We start from the raw sequence: 6,123 nt of genomic DNA, 5'->3' as shown, positions 1-6,123 counted from the left end.
ACCTGGCCATTTTTTGGTTGCAGCCATCATTGTTGTTTGGCGGGCCCGGGCTGGGGATTTGAACCCGCCACTTGAGCCATAGGCATCAAGCCCACAGAATGAATAATTAAGAAAAGTTTATTTAGCTCATGGTCCTGAAGGTCTGAGAAGTTCGAGAGCATGGCACCAACATCTAGTAAATACCTTCTTGCTGCATCATAACATGATGGAAGGTATCACATGGCAGGAGAAGGGAAGAGCAAGAAAGCCAGAGAGAGCTGTGTTTATAGCAAAACCATTTTTACAATAAAGAACCCATTAATCCATTCACAAGAGCAAAGAGACTAAGTTTCCAACACATGAATTTTTGGAAGACCTGTTAAAATCATAGCACTTATATGAACATCTAATACTTAAAATAGGCTATTTTAAGCTGATAACAACTTAACTGTAATTATAAACAGAAACTCTACATTTTCACTCCCTTCTACCCATCTTTTGTGATTTTGATGTCAAAATTTGCTGTTTTTGTGATCTGTGTCTCTAATAATTTATTGTACATTTGTTTTTAAGAGTTTATAACTGTCATAGTAGAGATAAAATTGCTTTACATGCAATTCTGAATGTGACTATTACTTATGCTATTGAGTTGTTTGCTTTCATGCTTTATGTTATTAGTAGCCTTTTGTTTCAGCTTAGAGAACTTCCTTTTGTAATTCCTGTAAGGTAGGCCTAGTGGTGATAAACTCCTTTCACTTTTGTTTATTTGGGGAAGTTTTAATTTCTCCTTTTTTTTATATCTCCCTCATTTGTAAAGGATAGCTTTGCTGGGTACAGTATCGTTGGCTGGCACTTTTCTTTCTTTAGCATGATTTTAATAAGTTTTCCAAAAGTTCATGTGTTGGAAACTTAGTCCCTTTGCCCTTGTGAATGGATTTATGGGTTCTTTATTGTAAAAATGGTTTTGTTATAAACACAGCTCTCTCTGGCTTTCTTGCTCTTCCCCTCTTGCCATGTGATACCTTTGAATACACATTTCACTCTCCCCTAGCTTGTAGGGTTTCTGCTGAGAAATTCATTGATAGCAATATTGGGACTCTTTTAAATGTAGTATATTTCTTACTACTTGCTGCTTTCAGTCTTCCTTGTCTTTTTTTGACAATTTTATTATGATATGTATTGGTGAACTCTTTGACTAAATTTGATTGAAGACCTCTAAGATTCCTACAGCTGGATGTTGTCATATTTCCCAGATTTTAAAACTTTCAGTCATTATTTCCTTAAATATGCTTTTTGAGCTTTTCTCTCTCCTCTTTCTGAAACTCCCATTATGCATAATAGTGCCTCATAATTTCCATAGGCCTTCTTTATTCTTCTCTGACTGAATAATTTCAAGTGCTCTGTCTACAAGTTCACTGATTCTTTCTTCTGTTTGATCAAGTATGTTGTAGCTTTCTATTGAACTTTTTAGTTCAGTTATATTTTTGATTTCTAGGATTTCTATTTTTTATTGCCTGCATTTCTTTGCCTGGCACAGTTTTTAAATGCACACCAAAGGCTATTTTAAAAGTTATAATTCATATGGAAGGGTAAAAATTCAAGAGGAATAAGGCAGATAAAGTTTTCCTACAAGATAACAAATCTTTATGCTATAGTAATTTGACTTACAATGGAATTGTCCTAGTCTATCAGGGTGCTATAACAAAATATAATAAAATGGGTGGCTTATAGACAATATTTATTTCTCACAGTGCTGGAGGCTGAGAAGTCTGAGGTCAAGGTACCAGCATGGTTAAGTTCTTATGAGGACTCTCTTCCACGTTGCAAATTCTGTCTTCTTCTTGTGACTTTACATGGTGGAAAGAGAGTGTGAGAGTCCCTTTAATACAGCACTAATCCATTCATGAAGTTTCCATTCTCAACCTAATCTCTTTCAAAAAGTCCCATCTCCCTCTCTCTCTCTCTCTTTTTTGCAGTGTTTGGCCGGGGCTGGATTTGAACCTGTCACCTCTGGTATATGGGGCTAGCACCCTACTCCTTTGAGCCACAGGCACTGCCCAAAATGTCCCATCTCTTAATACCATCACACTGGATGTTGGGACATCAACATATGAATTTTGACAGAACACAAATATTCAGTCCAACAGGACCAGAGCTTAGAAGTAGATCTCTCTCTATATATGGAATTTAGATACATAATTGAGGTGGCATAGGAGATAGTGGGGGAAAGAACTCTTCAATAAATGGTTCTTGGAAAATTGGTTATCCATGTGGGGAAAAATGAAATAAGAAAACAACTTCATACTTTATACAAGAAAAACATCTTAAATGACAAAGATATCCTTTAAAACATTGTTCTCAACCTTACTAATGCCACGGCCCTTTAATACAGTTCCTATGGGTTGAGACCCACAGGTTGATAACCACTGCTTTAAAACTTTAGATTAAAATACAGATCTCTTTCCAGTAATGGCAAACAATGTAATATAGGTCAGCCCTCCCAATTAAGACAACTGAAAATTCATGACAAAACATGAAAGTCATCTCCATAGAAGCAGGGAATATCTACAACATGGTAATGAATCACCAAAAATAAGACCCCGGGAAACAAAAAGGTCCAGGTATTTGAAACCATTTCTGCTTTTTCAGAGATAGCAGCTAAGCGACTTAGTGTCATTTTTGGCAGACTTTTTGAGTTAGGAACACCAAAGTAGCAATCCAGGATTCATCAGGGGTGTGGACCATGGTCAACTACACCTGCTCTGAGCTGAAAAAGGTAGGGATGAACCATAGGAGTAAGGATGAATCAGAAGTAAACCAGCCCTTCAATGGACTGCAGCCCAGCCTTGAGTCATTTTGGTAGTTCAGAAAATCTCAAACTCTGAACCTGATGTAAGGTAATTCTACATTGCTAGTGTTTTCATGTGCACAGCAAAAGCAAACAAAAATCCTTTTAGGGTGATGATGATATCACCCTTCACTTTAGATTAGTTATAAAAACAAAATTTAAATACCTTTCTAGCACATAAGTAAAGATGACCAGAAACATGAGATAATATGCCATGACTGAGAACCAGCAGAAACATGGACTTGAAGAAATCCAGATACTTGAATTGTTGGCCAGAAACTACAAAATGAATGTGCTTATTATATTCAAGGGGGTAAAAACAGGCTTGTAAATTTTTGGCAACAACTGAAAACTATATATTTGACAAATGAGATATTTCCCCCCTAAAAAACCAAAAGAGAACTTCTAGAAATAAAAAATAAAAATAAAAATTCAGAACTCACTGAAAGGGTTTAAAAACAATTTAGAGCCTGATGAAGAGAGAATTTATAATGTTGAACATAGGAGAAACTACACAGAGTGGAAAGGGAAAAAGGGGATACTCAAGAAAGAAGTATGAATGCACTTTAATACTGTATGTATGCACGTCTTTTAAAAGAAAAGACTTTGCTTTTATTTTTTTGAATAAAATAACAGAAATAACTTATATTCTGGCCATGATATCAGACTCATATTTACCTTCTACCAAAAATAGACAAAAATTAAAAAGGAATAAATATAGGAAACTGATTTTTCAAGACTTGAACATTAAGCAAAGAATGATTGTGATCCCTGAGAGACAGGAAATAAATGGAGTTGGGCCTATGATTTTCTCAGCTTCCAGACCATAGTACAGAAACAAGGAACCTAGATGGAGCCTGGTGAAGCACCTGAGCTGAGGAGACAGAGGTGAGAGAGTTCTCAGGCCACAGTGCTGGAGTATAAGAGCTGCACAGAGAGAGAACTCTCAGAACTAAGGAGGGTCTCCTTGAGTAAATCAGCATAATCATGTCAAAAACTTAACCTAGGCTGGATAAAGAGTATCCCAAAAGAATTAAAAAGAAAAGTACCCAGTACTCATACCCAGGACTGGGAAGAGTGCCCGTTCCTTGTAGCCAGATATAAAAAGTTCATAAATCACAAGGCATTGAGTAGTGTGCTCACAAAGTTTTTGCCTAAACAATAAAAAATAATTCACACTGGACTGACTGAGCGGTATTGGGAACCTGTGGCCTTGGAGACACGTGGCCCTCCAGGTCCCCAAGTGTGGCCCTTTGACCAAATCCAAACTTCATAGTAGAACAGATTTTTTTTTTTTTTGAGACAGAGCCTCAAGCTGTCCCCCTGGGTAGAGTACCATGGCATCATAACTCACAGCAACCTCCAACTCCTGGGCTCAAGAAAGTCTCCTGCCTCCGCCTCCCAAGTAGCTGGGACCACAGGCACATGCCACAATGCCCGGCTATTTTTTTGGTTGCAGCCTTCATTGTTGTTTAGCAGGCCTGGGTTGGATTCGAACCCGCCGCCTTAGGTGTATGTGGCTGGCACCTTAGCCACTTGAGCCACAGGCACCAAGCCAACAGATTCTTATAGTAAGAGGATTTGTTCTGTAAAATTTGGATTCAATGGAAAGGCCACACTCAAGGATCCAGAAGGCCACATGGGGCCCCAAGGCCGTAGGTTCCTCACCCCTAAAACAAGACCTAAAAAGATCTAACTATATTTAAACAACTTGAGTGAATTCTAGATAAAATTAAAGAAAATTTGTAGAATACAAAAATATCCAGCATCCAATGAGATAAAATTTACAATGTCTGGCATCTACTCAAATCATGATAGGCATACAAAGAACCAAGAAAGCACAACACATATAGAGGAGCATCATTAGTGATTGACTCATACAAAATTGACCAGTGGAACCCCTTCCTGAAGATGGCCGACTGGAGCCAGCTTTCCACAGAGGCTCCCATTCAGAAGGAGAGTTAAAGGACAGAAGTTTAGCAGGTAAGCTGATGGTTTGGAGCTGAGCCAAGAGAGAAGGTTGAAGAATGCACATCAACCCTGCAGAGGTGAGCTGCAACCCCAAGGAAACAAATAATAGGTACAAAATCCATCACCAAGTGGATAGGGGTCCCCTCCACCATGAGAACGGCTCGCAGTATACTCTATACAAATAAGCGAGCAGAGTTATGATATCCTCCTATTTTATCCCACAGGAGACACCCTCTAAAAACCGGAACTCCTTCCCCACTAGTGCGCCATGGCATTGTCTCCACTGCTTTTTAACATTGTAATGGAAGTCTTAGCCATCGCAATTAGGCAAGAAAAGGTGATCAAGGGTATCCATATAGGGTCAGAAGAGATCAAATTTTCACTCTTCGCAGATGGAATGATTGTACATCTGGAAAACACCACGGATTCTAATACAAACCTCCTAGAAGTGATCAAAGAATACAGCAGCATGTCAGGTTACAAAATCAACACTCATAAATCTGTAGCCAAGCTGAAAAAAGTCAAGGACTCTATTCTGTTCACGGTAGTGCCAAAGAAGATGAAATATTTGGGAGTTTACCAAACAAAGGATGCAAAAGATCTCTATAAAGAGAACTGTGAAACTCTAAGAAAAGGAATAGCTGAAGATGTTAACAAATGGAAAAACATACCATGCTCATGGCTGGGAAGAATCAATATTGTTAAAATGTCCATACTACCCAAAGCAATATACAATTTTAATGCAGTCCTTATTAAAGCTCCACTGTCATACTTTAAAGATCTGGAAAAATAATACTTTGTTTTATATCGAATCAAAAAAAAACCTTGAATAACCAAGACATTACTCAGAAATAAAAACGAAACAGGAGTAATTATGCTACCAGACCTCAAACTATACTATAAATGGATAGCGATCAAAACAGCATGCTATTGGCACAATAACAGAGAGGCAGATACATGGAACAGAATAGAGAACCAAGAGATGAACCCAGCTACTTACCATTATTTGATCTTTGACAAGCCAGTTAAAAACATTCAGTGGGGAAAAGATTCCCTACTTAACACATGGTGCTGGGTGAACAGGCTGGCAACCTGTAGAAGACTGAAACTGGACCCACACCTTTCACCATTAACTAAGATAGACTCTTACTGGATTAAAGATTTAAACTTCAGATATGAGACTATAAAAATAATAGAAGAAAGTGCAGGGAAAACTCTTGAAAAAATTACCGTGGGCGAATACTTTATGAGGAGGACCCCCGGGCAATTGAAGAAACACCAACAATACACTACTGGGACCTGATCAAACTAAAAAGCTTCTGCAC

Source organism: Otolemur garnettii, unplaced genomic scaffold, assembly GCF_000181295.1.
Source record: "Otolemur garnettii isolate 467f Iridium unplaced genomic scaffold, OtoGar3 scaffold00285, whole genome shotgun sequence".
In the NCBI taxonomy this organism is placed as follows: Eukaryota; Metazoa; Chordata; class Mammalia; order Primates; family Galagidae; genus Otolemur; species Otolemur garnettii.
Note: the sequence above shows the minus strand (reverse complement) of the source record.